This window comes from Protopterus annectens, chromosome 1.part0 (assembly GCF_019279795.1).
Source record: "Protopterus annectens isolate FY-2018-M chromosome 1.part0, PAN1.0, whole genome shotgun sequence".
In the NCBI taxonomy this organism is placed as follows: domain Eukaryota; kingdom Metazoa; phylum Chordata; order Ceratodontiformes; family Protopteridae; genus Protopterus; species Protopterus annectens.
Window position 1 is genome coordinate 1,533,522,957 of NC_056725.1, and position 18,469 is coordinate 1,533,541,425.

General features: G+C 41.5%; 1 pseudogene; it reads right to left on the reverse strand.

Moving 5' to 3' along the window:
- Positions 1-3,105: 3,105 nt before the first annotated feature.
- Positions 3,106-3,219, reverse strand: LOC122802005 (annotated as a pseudogene).
- Positions 3,220-18,469: the final 15,250 nt, after the last annotated feature.

Genomic DNA, 18,469 nt, shown 5'->3' on the forward strand with positions numbered 1-18,469 from the left:
GGAATGCCCAGTTGGACTCTTTCCTCATCACTAGCTTCTTCTCAACTATCTCTGTTACAAACAGTCAGCTGTGCTGCATCTTGATCTGAATACAAACTGCTCATTTCCCATCTTATTTTCCAATACTCTTCATATTTGTTTATCAGCCACCCTTTCCAGAACTTAAACAATGTGACATTAGTCTGATACCTCTGTACTGCCCAGAGTTGTGAATGTCCACTTTGTTCTTGTACACTGAAACTAGTATGCTTAATCACCAGTCATTTGGGATACACCTCTGTCGTCACAATGCTATGAGTAACCTCAGGAGCCATTTCTCCCCATCTCACCCAGCACCTTTAGCATATCTGCTGTGACCTCATCTGAGCCTGCTGTTTTCCCTGACTTTAGTTTTCTTTAGTGCTGTTCTTACTTCTTCTATAGTGAGCTCCTCCTCTTATCTCACTGCAGGCTGTGTCTGGAGTAATATAGCTTCTGTGGTGTTTTCTTCATTTAGTAGCTGCTGGAATTACTCCTTCCATCTGCCTTTGATGTCCTGTGGACTGGTGAGCAGGTTGTTGCTGGCATCCCTTATGAAGCGTGTCTGATTATATTTTTATCTTTCTGTCTTTGCCTTGCATCTTAATATAGTTTCTGTGTGCAATCTACTGAGTCACCTACCAGAAGCTGGTAGAGTTCTCTGATGCCTTGTTGTTTTGCTATTGCAACTCCTTTTTTAGCCTCTGTTTTAAGATGATAATTCTAACGTTTGCTTTTAATTTAGTACTGGTATATGAGTGTTGTGTTTGTGGGGTTACAGGACCCGGATTTGTGTGAATGTTACCTGTTAACGTGACTTTGATGACCAGGTAGCATAGTTTGCATAGGAATGTTTTGTTGGTAGGTGCAGGGTGAGGGAGGAATAGTTTTGAAGGAAGAATAGCTGTACGTTAAATTGCTTTCTTGACAAATATGTTGATAGAGGGTAGTATTCCATTAGAAGTGAAGGAAGGTTCATTCTTAGGTTATAGGATGTAAATAGAAACTCATCAGTACAGTGATGAGTTTCTAGAGGTAGTGAATCAGAGAGGTGAAGGGAAAGTGTGAGAAGAAAAGAAGTAAAGAAAGTGGGTAGATTTTTCCACTTGTAAAGGTTAGAGGCATAGATAAAGCTGGAAAGCAGGGTATTGAGAAGGGTTTGTAATAGAAAGAGTAGAAACGCAGCTGCCACCAATGCTGCATTTTTGGAGAAATTGGGTGTTGGAGGATGCTAGTCTATGTGGTAGTAGGGTAGCACAGCTGAAACCAGTGCTGCCCCACTATTTCTGGAAGAAAAGGATGTGAGCAACGTAGGAAAAAGCATTAACAGAGAGAGAGGGTGGCAAAAGTAGGCAGACGGGTAAGTTAGTGATGAGAGAAGTAGTGAGCACAACTGCTGTTAGCTTTGGCCCAATAGTTTTGCACATACACAAATGGCAACAAAACAGGATAGGAAACATATATTTGATGATGTTTAATAACAATTGTACAATGATTTACAGGATAGTGGTACTACTAATAAGAGTTGCACTGAGAAGGCTTGTAGTCATTATTGCTTTACTATATATATATATATATATATATATATATATATATATATATATATATATATATATATATATATATATATAAATATATATATATATATATATATATATATATATATATATATATATATATATATATATATATATATATATATTTCTTCACTAAATAGTACTTTCTCCGTGAGTACATTTTCAGCATGTTACTGAAAATACCAATCTATATGCATTTGTTAAGTATTGAATGGGTTCCCCACATTTCCCCATATCCTAGCCATATGAGGACTCAACTGCCTGCGTTCAGCTCCCTAGTGTTGAATGTGCCAGTTTCATATAGGGAACCACTGCCAGAGTACTTTCTAAGTCTGTGCTGGAACAGAGCCCTTTGTTTGGGGAATTTTCCCCTTTTCACATTTATGCAACTATGAAGTTGGTAAATATGAGTTCAGGAGTCTGGGAGGTTCCCCTGCATGGACAGGGGATGCAAGGGGCTTGCTTCCTGATAAAAAAAAACACACACATCTAACTTTACTTGCTGGAGTGAATTCCAGCCATTTTATCTCAATGAGCTGAGTCCTCATCAAGTTCAATAGTTCTTATACACCCGCACATGGGCCAAAGGCCAATCAGAACACAGATTCTACAATGAAACTAAATATTCTGGGACCATCCATGTATCTAGTTGTTTATTTAAAAACCTGTAAAAAAGGAGCTTGACAGATGTATAACGGAACTCTAGTCCATAATTGAACCAAAGACTGTGATATAACTTGCCCTAAGAACTGTTCTTAACTGATCTAATCTAAAAGTATAACAAGCTCCCCAGGTGTTAGAAGTAGAACTCAGCAATTCTATGTTTAACAACATTTGAAGTTCAGCACTCCAAAGCCACTTATAAGCTAAGAAAAGTTTACCAGACAAATATCTATAATTAATTGTAAAAAGACCCAAAGAGGGGAGTCAATAAAGCCTACATGATAATTTTGACCATGTGTGTGTCGCTGCACGATGTGCACATCGCCGCGAAAAGTTTTAGATTCAGTAAACTCCTCGTAGAGGTGAGCACTTGCACAAACACTGAAACTTTTCTGGCATGCAAATTACAGCATAAGTAGCTGACGTTTATGCTAATGAAGCAAACCAACATGGTGGAGTGATTCAACAACCTCTAAAGCAACTGTGTAGACTACGTGTTCGTGTTGGCCATTTATTCCCCAACTTTCCGAATAGAGCCATGGAAAGGAGTCTACATGGAAACAGTAGCAAGTAAAAGCTCTTACATTAGTACAGAACTGACCTTAACATGTAACACCACATGTATTGTTACCTAATTACATGTTGTAGATGCTAGAAAATCAAAGTAACAAATATAAATATACCTTTTTTAGTGCCATGACATAAATGCAGCTTTGCTTCCCCTCCCCCAAATGAAGAATATACTCGTAAGTAATGCAGGCTGCTAAAATGTTTAAATGTCATGAAACAGATTATTATACTGTAATGTAAGCATATCTGTTATGTAGCTGCTGGATTACTTTCCCATATTATTATGCAGTTGAGTTTCCCACATTTGGGGAAATCACAGGAGTCAACCCAAGAGCCTCACCCTGGGGAAACCACCTTCTTGATCATGGTATTACCCCTGTCAGGTAAGTATACCTCTATCAAACCACCCTTATCCACCACTTCATACACAAGATATACCCATCACCCAGACAATCCTACACTACTCTAAAGCACATAAAAACCATCAATAAGCTATTCAGACTTTATTTACACCGGCAAACAGCACTCACACACTGTGGTGACATACATCCCAACCCAGGCCCACTAAATCCAGACACACTAATCCCCGACCTGAATAATACCCTACTCCACAGACCCAAAAACTCACTCCTCATCATAAATCTAAATGTTAGAAGTATCTCAAACAAAGTCCATGACCTCCATGCCTTACTCTGCTTTTATCATCCAAATATTGTGATACTGACTGAGACCTGGCTTAAACCAGAAATCCATGATAATGAAATCACAGCACCAGGCTACAATATAATTCGTAGCGACAGAGTAGAAAAAGGGGTGGGGGAGTAGCCATACTATACAAAAATCACCTCATCCTAGAAAAACTAGACATCCCAACCCCAGACCTAGAAAACATTGAACTTACCCTCACTAAACTAAAACTTAACCCAAATAAATACATCAGTATTATAGGATGCTATATCCCTCCAGGCAACAATATTCCCATTACAGAAAAACTCCTAGATTGGATATCTAACTCCCTCCCCCAAGAAAACATCCTATTAGGTGACCTTAATATCGACTGGCACAACTGGTCCAGTCAAAACCCTCTCTCCCACATCAACTTACATGGACTAACCCAACTTATAACTTCCAGCACTAGAACAGACAAGAGAACCAAACATCAGTCTATACTAGACTGGATACTTGTATTCCATCCTTCCCAAAGATTCCAAGCTGGGTGTCTGCCAGATACCCTCAGCAACCACCAAGCTACATTTCTACTAAGAAGTAAAACACCCCAACTGTCCCAAGTAACTGTGCGAGAAATTAGGAACAAAAAAACATTTTAACCTATTCAACTTTAACAATGACCTAAAAAGGTGTAACTGGACCCCCCTAAAAAGCTTAGCACTCAATGAAGCAGTACTGTACTTCAATACTACCTTCATAAACATACTTAACCATCACCCCCCCCCCCCCGAACCACAAGAATTAAAACTAAACATGCCCCCTGGCTAACTTTAGATACTAAAACATTCCTCAAAAATAGAAACAAAGCCTGGACAAACTATCGTAAAAGCAAATCCCAATTAGATAAACAAAAATACTTTGAACTACGCAACAAAGCCAAAAAACTTATCAAAACAGACAAAATCTCCAACTACCAAAATATACAGAATAAACATATAAACAATCCAAAATAATTCTGGGCAGCAGTCAACTCTGTATTACAACCAGGGAAGACATCTACCCCCACTCCTAAAATAGTGAATAACCAAGACAATATCCCCAGACAGTTTAACAAATTCTTTACAGAAACTATCCAATCCCTAGCTAACAACCAACTGAGCCCCAACAACCCCACTCCAACAAAAATACCCTTTCCACCTGAAACAAAAAGCAATCACCCCATCTTCAGCTTCAACCCAGTACCAACCAAGATCATACAAAAAGTACTCCTAAAACTAACCTCCATAGCCGCCGATAAATTACTCGATAAATTACCCACAGAATACCTTCAACTAGCCGCTGAAGCTATAGCCGATCCTGTCTCCATCCTAATAAACAGATCTATCTCTGAATGCAAAGTACCCCAGCTTTGGAAAATATCTCATATAACTCCACTGCACAAAGGGGGTAGCTCTCTCAAACTCAGTAACTATCACCCTATAGCTATATTATCCCCCCTATCAAAACATCTCGAGAGAGTTGTTCACATGCAATTGATGAAGTACCTCCTAGAAAACAAATTGCTAGGCACACAGCAACACAGTTTCAGACCCTTCCACAGCACCACCACCACACTTACATAATTTACTAGCACCATCAATAACCACAGAAATAATGGACTGCTCATATCTGCTGCACTCTTAGATTTATCCAAAGCTTTTGACATGGTCAACCATGAAAAACTGCTTCACTCACTATCCATCCTAAACCTTAGCATTTCTGCTATTTCTTGGTTTAAGAGCTATCTAGATGGTAGGCAGCAAGCTGTAAAATGGCAAATCCAACTCTCTCCCTTACTGCCTGTCTTCCTAGGGGTTCCCCAAGGCTCCATCCTGGGTCCACTGCTCTTCACCCTATTTACTAATCAACTCCCATCCAACATTGCCAAAGCCTCAATAGTCCAATATGCAGACGATACCACCATAATATGTGCAGCCAACACTCTAGACCCCCTACTCTCCCAAACATAAGAATGCTTTTCTCTAGCTGAAATTTGGATCACCAACTAAAACCTCATTCTTAACCCAGCTAAAACAAAACTACTCCTCTTCAGCCCCTACATATCATTACCCCCTCATATAACTTTACAATCTCCTCACACAACAATACCACCATCACCCCTACCAACCACGACAAACTGCTAGGCTTGGAAATTGACAATCTCCTTAGATTTGACATACACATTTCCCAGACCATAAAAAAAGTTCATAAAAAACTGGGTCTACTCTATCGCAACAAACAATTTCTCTCCAGCCACTTCAATCAACTATCACTCGCACATAAATTATTACACCACTCAGACAACACCCCAGCCCTACAACAGCTACTTCAACCCTACACCACTACCAGATCCTTAAGATCAAGCACACAAAACCTCCTTAAGGTAACCAAATGTAACAACGAGGCAGGTAAATCCATCTACAGCCACTACATCTCTAAAATCTGGAACTCCCTTCCTGCCCATATAACAAGTGACAACTCCTCAACCTAATTCAAGAAACTACTCAAACTTCACTTACTGAATAGCAGACTATGCTCCTGTACTACCCCTGGCTAGTAATTCAGTATTTTTCCTATTATCAACTAGATTCATAGTTTAGCTACAGACATTTATTGTCCATAAGTTCAGATGTACAGTCTCATCTTAGACAGGAAAACTAATTGTACATCCAATTTCTCTAAAGGTGTAAGAAATGTGTCTCATGTATGTTGTCAAAAGTGACTTTTTGTAATACATATTATCTTATCTGTTAACTATAAAATTGTTATCTCTTGGAGCTTTTATCCACGGGCCGCCACTGAAAATGGACTTATATCCAGGTGGACTTTCCCGGTTAACAAATGTAAAATAAATAAATAAATAAATAAATAAAACATGTATTCCTTTGTGCAGATATATAGGCAAAGTAATACCCCCCCCTTGAGCTTACTACTTTGGGCTCCCGTGCAGTTTCTCTGCCTATATGAGTACTAACCATGTAGATTCTGGGCTATCAGCACAGTGAAGATGCAAATGAGGTCAAAACTTATTAGAACTGTTGAATCTCAAAAAAGAGTAACCATGTAAGTAACCATGTAGGGATGTTCACTTCATGTAGGCACTTCCACAGTGTTCTTGTTGAATGCATGGCAACAGTGAATGATGACATCGGGGGGGGGGGGTCAGGTTACACTTGCACAGGTGAACATGTAGGGCAGTGAAGGGTGAGTAGTGCACAGTTCCCAAGTTCTGTGTCATCTTCATTATTTGGTAGTTAAAATCTGTGGTCTCTTTCTATTTTAGTCCATTTTAATTTTTTTTCTTTGCCATTGTTTGCATGATACAGTGCTTAATGCAACCATGAGAAACAGAGGAATGAATGGCAGTTTTTTTTCTGGGTTGTTATGTAACTATTCCTGTGGCAGCACATGTATGTGGTAGGGCTGCAATACAGGTGGTCCTAAGTTTGACTACAGGGTGTTCAACCTTTCTTTAACTTTTTATAGTCCATGCTTGCGAGATATCTTGAGAACAGAGGAAACAAATATCAGTTTTGCTTATGCTTACCTTATTTATGTGAAGGTGCATGGGGGTGAGCGGAGGTGCGCATAGCACACTAATGAGCATGTGACAGGTATGTTTTATAGATGCTATGTATAGCATAAGCAGGTGAATTGCATGTTAATCAACAGACCCAACGCAGTGGAGCTATTCAACAATGTATAAAGCTTCCATGTAGCCTCCTTTCTGTTTTTTCCTCAATACTTCAATACCATTAGTGTAGAGACAAGGACATTTTAAAAGACACAATGCTAGGGGTTGCTGCAGCTATTCTACATCTGTATGTGCTAGAGGCTGAAGCCAATGCTGCTGGTGCTGCTGACAATAGGCCTAGGCCAAAAAGGAAAAGAGTGTTCCGACCCAGGGTAACTTTCCAGGAGCTACATGAGCTGGAGATTGTAGAGCACTACAGGGTAAACAGGGGCACATTACAAGAACTCTGTGAGCTCTGCTGCCCTCAACTCAGAGCCAGAGCCAACTGAAGGGAACCAATCCCAGTGGAAACTAAGGCATGTGTAGCCTTTAGAATATTAGCTAATGGTACTTTTCAAAGACCAGCTGGGGGTATGATGAGTGTGCCACAGGCATCAGCCTCCAAGATTTTCCACCAGTTTCTGGATGCTGTGCTCATACATGCCAGTGAGCATATATTTTCCCCATATTTCTGATGAGAGGGCCAGCAATATGGAACTGTTTTACTGTATAGTGCAATACCGTAAAGTACTGGGTGCCATAGATTACACTCATGTACACATTAAGGCACCACTTGGTGAGCAGAGTAGAATCTACATTAAACACAAGGGATACCACTCCATCAACTGCCAAGTCATGTGTAATGCCCAGGAAATGATCTTGAATGTGTGTGCTGACAACCCTGGCAATTATCATGACTCCTGTACCTGGCACACATCACAGCTGTTCCAGACGTTTGCTAGGGGGACATCCCACATGGCCATTTACTGGGGGATGCTGGCTATGCCCTGGAATCATGGCTGATGACAGCCCTCAGCAGTGTACACACACCTACAGAAGAATGGCATAATGAGGCACATGCTCAAACTAGAAACATCATAGAGCATCTGCTTGGACTTCTGAAGTCATGGTTCCAGTGCCTCGATATATCCAGTGGAGCCCTGCAGTATAATCCATGCACATGTACACAAATATTCACATTATGTACTATGTTCCACAATCTGATCCTGCAGAAACAGGTGCAGCAGAATCAACAAGGGGAAGGGACACAAATCCCCCCTACCAATGTCTAGGTCACCACAGTCACAGTTAGAGGAGGACTCAGAGGAGGAGCTCTCAGCTGCTGTCCCTGTAGGCAGATGTATGCATGCTCAGTATGCCCTTGCTTTGGCTAAGAGACAACACATAGTGTATTCACTGACTACCTAGGGACCTAATGCCTTTCTCCTACTTACATACATATAGTACAACTGAAGCAAAGCAACTTACACATCTTTTACCTCCCCATGTATTGGCTGTGTACTGCTTGCATCAGATAGAGTTAGCAGTGAACTAAAGATGTATCAACTGCTGCATTTGCAAGGTAAGTCCCGAACCTAGAGTATATTCTTTAATAATATTATAGCATATCCTTGTATTTCCTAACTTGGTACAGTAAGCAAGTAAATAGTGATAGATTTGTACAGAAAATACATTAACATGTGACACCAGACACTTATTTTACTTATATTTGTCCATTAGTAATTAATAGGCCTTAGGTATGAAAGATTCACACAGTCATACCACTGAAAAGTACTGATGTTCCCTGCAATGCCTCAGTTTAGCACCATAACTTTTTACTGGGAAATCTTAAAAGACAGAAGTTAGAAAGTGATGATACAAACTGCAGTTTCAGACTTTAGACTAGTTTGCATCATAACAGTAACTGAACTTTGTTCCCTCTCCCCATAAGAGGAGTGTACCCTTGTTCCTGCCATAACAGTAACTCAGCTATGCTACCCCCAAAAGAATAGTATATACATGTTTGTGCCATCCAATCTAGACTTCATTTGTTGGCAACTGCATATCATATCATATTATAGGTTCATAGGTTCATAGGTAGGTACTAGGTTATCTGCCCAAGGGCATTTTTAAGCCTAGCCAGAGTGTGTCGGCTTTCGCCGCCCCATTGATTAATTAACTGGGCCTCTGTCAAGCAGAGCCAATGAAGTGATCCCAGGGATGTATTTTCTGTTACCCCATCCACTCATCAAGGCTTCTCTTGAAGAGTGTTAGTGAGGGGCTCTGCCTAATGTAGTTAGGAATTTTGTTCCAAATCATGGGGAGTCTCTGTGACAGGAATCTATCCCTCCAGCATGTTCTATTTATTGTTGTGGCGAGGTTAACTCACTAGAGTGCATGGCTCGCAGTGACTTGGACTTCTTTAGGTGGAGCATGTTCATCAATTCTGAGTTGGACATGGCTTTGTAAGTCAGGCAGAGATCACTTCTGAGTAAGCGATATGCCACTGAGTACAGCTGGAGTTTTTTCAGTCAGGCTGCATAGGACATATGTTTGAGGCCAGTAATCCTCTTGGTGAGGTGCTTTTGAGGTTTTTCCAGCTGTTGGAAGTGTCTTGTGAGGTACATCCCACATGTGGCATTGTACTCTATGATGGGTCTGATGAGTGACGAGTAGAGGGGCACTATAACCTCTTTATTTCTAGATGCGAACCCCTTAGTAATTAGATGGGCCACATAGAAGGATTTCCTAACTACTTTGGCAATATGATTGTCAAAGGAGAGATTACTATCTACCTGGGTCCCCAGATCTCTTATTACCTCTTCCGTATTAAGGGGGCTGCCACCTATGTGGTAATTCATGGGTGTTTTTGTTTTTCCCAAATGGGATGACTATGCATTTTTTGGCATTTAGCTTGAGGCCATGACTTTGACACCAGGTGTCTGTCTCAGTAAGGCCTTTTTGAAGGATGTCCTTGTCAGCCAGAGAGTCAATTATGGCTCCCAGTTTGTAGTCATCGGCGAACTTGGTTAGCCATAGTCCTCCTGTGTTTGCCTGTACTTCTGAGAAATATATGCCGAACAGTAGGGGTCCCGAGCCTTACGGGACACCACTTGTGACTAGTTTAGAGTCGGACCTGGAGCCTGCTATTCTTACAGTGTGAGTTCTGTCTGTAAGCCAGTTGGCAACCCGTCTTGTGACATAGGGGTTTATGTTCAGGCTGGTGAATTTTTCTATAATACCCGAGTGAGGAATGGTGTCGAATGCCTTGGCGAGATCAAGGTAGGCTGTGTGAACCACTTTTCCATCGTCTATGGCCTTGGTGACTGTCTCAAAGAAGTCATCCAGCTTTAGTAGGCATGATCTGCCCTTAACAAAGCCGAACTGGGTCGGGTCAAGTGTTTGGAGGTTCCCAATGTCTTTGTTAATGAGTTCCATGATGATGCCCTCCATAGCCTTGCAGACGAGGTTAGTCAGGCTTATGGGGCGATAGTTACTAGGGTCAGTTGTGGCCCCTCCTTTGTGGAGCGGAATAACTGCTGCTGTGCACCATTCTATGGGCACGTAGCCTGTGGAGAGGCTGAAGTTAAACAGTGTTTAGATGGGGGGTTAGTTTGTTCTGCAGTTCGTGCAAGACGCAGCCTGGGACACCATCTGGCCCCATTGATGCTGTGTTTTTGGCTTTTGAAAGGGCTGTTTTCACCTGTGCTTCTGTGACTTCCAGGACACTACACTTTTCCGGTATTGTTGTGGGCAATTTTGAAGGTGAGAGGGAGGTGAAGTTTGCACTGAATATATCTGCCAGGATGTTGGCAATATCAGTAGGTTCAGTATATTTTGTGCTAGTTTGCACTACCTCAGAGCATATCTGCGAGTTGCCACTTAGATTCTTGACATAGCTAAAGAAGGCTTTGTGGTTATCTTTCGAATCCTTGGCTATTTTTCTTTCGAAGTTAGCCTTGGATGATTTTATGAGGGACCTTAGTTTCTTACTGATACTGATCAGGGATGTCTTTCCTTCTTTGGATTTGCTTTTTTTCTGAACTAGTTTCCTCCTTCTGTTGTATAAGCTGTTTATGGCAGGGGTCCACCAGACTGGTTTCCTTCTCTTAGGGGAGTGAGTCTTGGTCTTGTTAGGGATGGCACGATCCATGCATCCTTGTAGGCGTTCATAGAGTGCAATTGTAAAGGATTCTGCATCTTGGGCAGTGTTATCCTTTAGCGTGGGGGCTGTGAAACTTACCACCTCTGCCTTAAGTAAGGTGAAGTTTCCTTTAGAAAAGTTTTTCACTGTGGTTTCCTTGGTTGGGGGTGGTGGTGGGGTGTGGACATCCAGGGTGATTAGTTTATGGTCTGATCTAACCAGTGACGGGTTGACCTCCAGTACGGAACACATGTCACTCATGTTGGTGATGACCAGGTCCAATATGTTGTGGCCTCTGGTAGGGGAGTTTACCAGCTGATCCAGGGCATTTGAGTTGATAAATTCCAGGAAGTGCTGCACCTGGGAGTTTGTTCTCGAGTAGTTTTCCCAGTTAATGGTAGGGTAATTGAAATTGCTTAATATCAGGGTGTTCGGTAGGACCTTCATGTTTTCCAGTGTCTCCAGAAAGGTGGAGTGGTGGTCCTGGGTCATGGAGGGTGATCTGTAGCAGGCTACAATTTGCATTGCAGATTTGCCCGATGTTAGTTGCACATGGATGATCTCAGAGGTATCATGCTGCACCACTAATCTGGAGGTGTGAGTATCCTCGATGAATATGGATACACCCCCCCTCCTTTTGTGTTTCGGTCTGTGTTCTGTGGTCAAAATGTGTGGTATGAGTTGTAGCCCAGTAGTGCTGGAGTGCTGTCTGGAGCCTTGAACCAGGTTTCAGCTACTGCACAGATGTCGACATTCTCCATACTTAGGAGTGCTTCGAGCGCATGCATTTTGAGATTTAAACTCCTGGTGTTGAGTAGCATAACCCCTATTTTTTTACTTGTGCTGTTTACGGTGGTGGGTTTGAATTTTGAGCCTTGCCTAAAAAAGGCACTATGGAGCAGCAAGAGCCTTGACCAGTATTCAAAAGCCAAGGGGTGACAAGTGCAAGCTGTCTCTTCCGAAGCAACGCGGCTTGTCGAGCATGTCTTCCCAGGCTGACAGACACTGGATCCCCTTTGAATGACACCAGAAGCTTAGTCAATTGTTGAAATTGATAATTTTTTCTTTATACTGAGGTATCATTCTTGGTGAGGGCAGGATGCTACTCAGGGTCAGGGTCATACCCACCTGGGCTACATGATCAGAGAGCTCTTCCATGTCTCTTTTCATGTAGTCCAGGGAGGTACATTTCAGGTCATTCACACCAACATGAACAATGACAGAGTCATATTTGTACTTGTTCTGGAGTGACCTGAGTGCTTGTGTTATATGGCGGATTCTGGCTCCTGATAGGCAGCTTACAGTAACCTTCTCCTTGTCCAGTCTAGTGAGTGGGGCGTTAGTGTGCCTGACTATTGAGTCACCTATTACTAGTGTGTTAGGTATGTTATTTCGCCTTAAGGGCTGTGATTGTGTGGCACATTGATTTTGTGTTTTATGTTTTGTCTGGCTTGTGACGGGAGGTACAGGTTTTGTGGGTGTCTGCTTTGGAGCTCTCTGATGCTTTTGCAGGTTTTTATTTAGAGTCTCCGAGTATGATTTTGTGTATTTATGTGTATTTTTTGCCAGTGCTGGTTTAGTAGATCTATGTGAGGCTGGAGGTGTGGTGCAAGTGTTAACCTTCTCCTCATGACTGTCTGTTCCAGTCTTGGGTGGAGAGACCTTAGCCTCCAGTTTGGCTGTATAATTGCATCAATTGTATATGTTAGTGTTTTGTGGTAGGAGGAGAGGGCTGCCTGTGTACATGAGGCAGTTGTAACATTGCCTCAGGATACCCAGATTCACCAGATGGACTGGAGAGTACACCTGAAGTTGCCCTTTGGTCAGGCCTGAACAGTAGGGTGAGCTGCTTAGTCGCTTGGTTGGTGAGGGGTGGATAAAGAGCCCTGTCCTGCTGGGCAGTCAAGTTTCAGGGTATATTAGTGCTTGCTATTAGGAGTGAGCAAGTGCTGGACTGTAGGATGCATTTTGAGTGCTTAGGTTGAGAGTTAGACTAGTTTCAAGTGAAAAACTGAAGAGGAGACTTAGTGGAGCCGGGAATAATTTAACCCTAGCTAACCATTGCTTCCCGGCACACAAAACAGTGCAAACACGTTTTTTAAACTACTAACTCCTGGGCTGGAACCACTCCCACTCCTCCAGGGACAGATAGCTGCTCAAAGTTCCCCTCTCTCACAGGTGAACAGAGAAACTTCCCTCTATCCAAGTAAGGTATGGGCAAACGGCTATTTGTGCTGGTCAGTATAGCTGCCAACCCCAAGACTGAATCCATTAAGAGGAAACTAACCAGAGAGGCTGGCCTGGAGTTCTACTTAGTGCATTTGAACACTATGCCATCACATAAAATTTTAACTGACCAAATCGGCAAAAATCCTGCCATCTTAACTGGCAGAAGGGGGAGTGAAAGCATACCTAGACATGGAGTGAACTCATTGCATGGATTATTACAATGCTACTACGCTTAGATAGGCCCCGCAAAAAAGGTGGTGGAGTAGCTCTGATCTATCCCAACACCTTTAATATAGTTTCATACAACTCATCTATACCCGACTTCTCTACTGATGATCTCCTAATAACCTTCCTAAAAATAAATGAATGCAAAAATATCTGTATCATTGTTCTGTACATTCCCCCTGGCAACAATATTCCCATATTAGAGGATATCCTAGCTTGGACATCCAGCAATATAACCACAGAAGCTTTAATTCTTGGGGATGTTAATATTAATTGGTTAGACTTCTCACAGCAATACTCCCCCCTCTAGCATAAACCTATTCAACTACAGCTAGCTAATCAGTGATATTACTAGACCCAACTAAAACAGTAGCTGTGGAACAATCTTAGATTGGATCATGGTCTCTGACCCCAACAAAATCTCCACCGCAGGAACTCTCCCAAACAGTATCAGAGACCACTTACCTGCCTTTATTATACATAACACTTCAACACCATTAAACAGACATCTGTATAAAAATTTTAGAATCCTATTCAACTTCTGCCCTTCATCCATTAACAATGCTTTAAACAGCATTGACTGAGCTCCCCTAAAAACACTTCCCTAGACGAATCAGTTGAATTTTTCAACTCTACATTCCTAAATATCTTAAATAGGCTAGCAGTCCCCCGACTAAAATGAGTAAAACTTAAACACACCCCATGACTCACTAGAGCTACTAAACTGTATATGGCCACCAAAGACAAAGCTTTGAAGCTTTGAAAAAAACACAAAAATACCTCTGACCTTATAACCTATAAACAACTTCGCAACCAAGTAAAGCACATAGTTATTAAGGACAAAAAAGAATAGTACAATACTTTACAAAACCAACACAAACAAAATCCAAAGCTGTTCTGGAGCTCAATAAACAACCTTCTTCACCAAGGATCTAACAGTAACCCCTGTCTCAATCCATAAAAAACTTCCAGTGAAATAGCCACCCTCTTTGACACATATTTCATAAACGCCATAACTAACCTCACTGCCAACTTCCCTCATAATCATTCAAACCCATCAGACCAAACTACTAATGCCCCCCCATTACATAATTTCTCTCTTGCACCTATTCCTACTGCCACAGCAAAGAAACTACTTCTGAAATTAAAGCCATGCACCAATGCCCCAACAACCTGCCCCCAGAATTCCTTCAAATAGCAGCAAACTCCATAGCATACTCTGTCAGCCTACTTCTCAATAGGTCCATTCAAGAGTCCTATGTTCCCACCATTTGGAAAAAAGTTTTCATCCTTCCACTGCACAAAGGAAGAAACAACACTGATATCTCCAACTTTCGACCCTTGCCATTCTGTTCCCTATCTCAAAGATCCTTGAAAAATGTATCCATACACAGTTCCTTAACTATCTACAAGACAATAACCTACTATCCAAAACTCAGCATGGCTTCAGACCTGAACATAGCACCACTACAGCTCTAATATCCTTCTGTGACTTTGTAAATCAATCTTGGGATGCCAGGAAGCTTGTCTCCTCTCTATTTCTAGACCTTTCTAAAGGCTTTGATACTAATTCCCATCCTCCTCTCCTTAGAAAACTCACCAACTTAGGAATGTCCCCCTCTACCTTTCTCTGGTTTTCCAACTACCTCACAGACAGACAACAAGCTACAAAATGGCTACACACTGTCCTCTCTCCATTCCTCAATGCTACTACCCATGTTCCCCAAGAATCCATCCTAGGGCCTCTGTTATTTAGCATTTTCATCAATGGCTTCCACTCTACTCTCACTCAAGGCACAGTCATCCAGTACGCATATGATTCTACTATCATCTGCACTGCAACTCTCCACCTGAACTCCTGAAACTTACCCAGTCATCTCTCACCTCCACTGAAACATGGATGACTAACAGCCACCTTGTCCTAAACCTTAAAAAAACAAACTTATGCTATTCACCTCCAAGAAGACCTCTACTATAAATAAAGACTCTTTCTCCATATTCTCCCAAGATAACATTACTATTGGGGTTGTCACACATACTAAGCTATTAGGAGTCATCATAGATAAACACTTATCCTTTGACTTGCATAGTCACAACAATATTAAAAAAGCTCACCAGAAACTGGGCATGCTATACCGCCACAAAACATTCCTCAGTTTCTCCTCAAAACTATCACTTGCCTCCTCCTCCTTCCTGCTCCTATCTCTTCTCTATGGCACTCCTCTCTTTACTAACATACAGGCTAGTCTAAAATCCATGCTCGATTCTTGCGCTAACAAAATTGCAAAATTCGTCACTAGCAGAAAAAATTCATCCCACCACTGTGCCTCTCTTCGTATACTAAACTGGCTAGACCTTCCCCATCATCTCACATAGATACAACTAACAGTGGCCCATAAACTAATATTCAACCCAGCTGCCCTGTCCTTTCCTCTCTATCACCCCAACAGACCTCTCCGCTCCGTGAATCAAATGTTTTTGCAGAGTGACAAACCTAACCTCTCCACTGGCCAAATGCTCCACTCCTTCTCCACTGCTAAATTATGGAACGCAATCCCACCATCACTAAGATCCACTAGCAGCACACCTCTCTTCAAAAAATCCTTAAAACAACATCTGTCTTCCCAATGGCTATGCTCATGTGCTAGTTCCTCACACACTATGACTTAACTTTTTCTCTATCCCACTACCACCTCCACCTTTCTCTTTCTCCATCCTACCTACCTCCTTAAACCTACCTGTCTCCTGATTATTAATTCTTTTCTGTAATTACATATACTAGTAGAGTCAGTAGATAGTCTTATTTATAACTGTATTGCCTCATTACTTTGTTAAAATCCCTATTTCTTTGTCAGCTCTTGTTGTATTCACTAGATGTGTTGTTGTTTGTATAAATCACTGTGGAGCTTTTCTCCCTAGGCCTCCACCGAAAAAGGGCACTTTTTAGCCCAGTGGACCATCCCGGTAAACAAATGCAAATAAATAAATAAATAAATAATACAAATTTAGGAAAAGATTTTTGGACAGGACTGCTATATCCCCTGATGTGCAAGCAATAGCATTTCATTACTAGACTTTTTAACATAACTAAGCCTGTTAAGAGCACGTCTAATTTAAAGTATATTTTAAAAATCTGACTAGAACCTGATGGCAGTAGTAAATTGAAAATGCTAGCAATCTTTGAAGTTGACAGGTTTAAAGAACTATGCCTAGTAATATAAGAAAATTGGTACTGAGAAGTGACATAAGAAGACTGATTATATAAGAACTGAAAATGAAGTTAGGGAAAGTAGCAGGCTTAAATGAGGTCACAGCAGATATGACCAAAAGGTTGCATGAGTTAGAAAAGAAATGGCTCCATGGAGAAAGGTGTAGTCCAGGTGAATGGAGAATAAGCACTCTAATGCCAGTGTACAAAAACAAAAGGGACATTCACAACTGTGGTCAGTATAGATCAATCAAACTGCTGTCACAGTGCATGAAAGTGCTAGAAAGGGTTTGTAAAAAGTAAGACAGGAGATGAGCAGTTTGAATTCAGATTAAGATACAGCACAACTGACCCAATGTTTGCAGTGAGACAGATAATTGAGAAGAAGTTAAAAGGCAGAAAGAGTCCAACTGTGCATTCCTAGATCAGGAGAAAGCATATGACAAAGTCTCAAGAAAGTTGATTTGGGAAGTTCTGAGAAGGTTCAATGTCCCACAACACTAGTAAGTTTAGAGCAGGCTATGTACAAGGGTACAGTTACGCAAGCATGAACAGGATTCCTGGTGGGAGTGGTTGTCCATCACGGTTCAGCTCTATGCCCACTCCTGTTCATATTAGTGATGGACTACATTAGCAAACTGGTCAGAGGGAAGAGAACAAAGTTGCTCTATGCAGATGATGGGGCTTTACAAGCAGACTCTGAACAAGAGCTTCAGCAAATGAAAGGGGAATGGCATGCAAAACTCAAGGCACAGAGGATGAAACTGAGTATAGATAAGACAGTCATCATGGCAGTAAATGGAGGAATCAGAAGAAGCTGAAAGATGAGATAGAAGGAAAATATTATAATAGGTTAACAACTTCAAGTATCTAGGAGGGGCGAGTGAGGAGAAGGGAAGTCCAAATAAGTAGGTCAAACATAGATTCAGACAGGCTACAAACAACTGGACAGAATGTGTCAGGGGTAGTATGTGATGGAAGAATGCCAAAGAAGCTAAAACATAAAGTGTACCAAACAGTGATGCAACCAGTACTTCTATATGGTACAAAAACCTGGGCATGAAGGCAGAGGTAAGGGAGACAAAATGCCTGAGATGAAAGTGCTGTAAAAGGTTGTAAAAAGTAAGATGGGACAGGAACAGATTGGATTCAGATCACACTGCTTATTTATTTCATGTTATTGCTTTTTGTTATTCGTAGCATAATAAACCACTTCCAGGCAGGGTTAGGTCCCATTCCACCAGGGAAGAAATAAAGACATGAGAGCAGAAGCTCAAGTAGCTCTAGTTGCAGAGAAGATCAAACAGAATAGATGACAGTTACTCAAACACTTGTACAGGCAAGCAGAAGACAATCTGATAGCACAGTTAGTGTAGAAACAAAGAAGGCAAGAGGAAACAAAAGTGTCCAGCAATGAGATTGATGGACTATGTGATAGATATGTGGCAGTCAGGTATGACTGTGGGAGAAGGTAGGAGCTTGACACTGAAACGAGAGAGATGGCAGCAGGTTACATGACACTATAACTCCATGAAATAATGGGAAACACGGGGTCGATGGTGTTGATGATGAGAAGCTTGAGGGTACATCACCAGTCCAGAGGTATAGTGTCA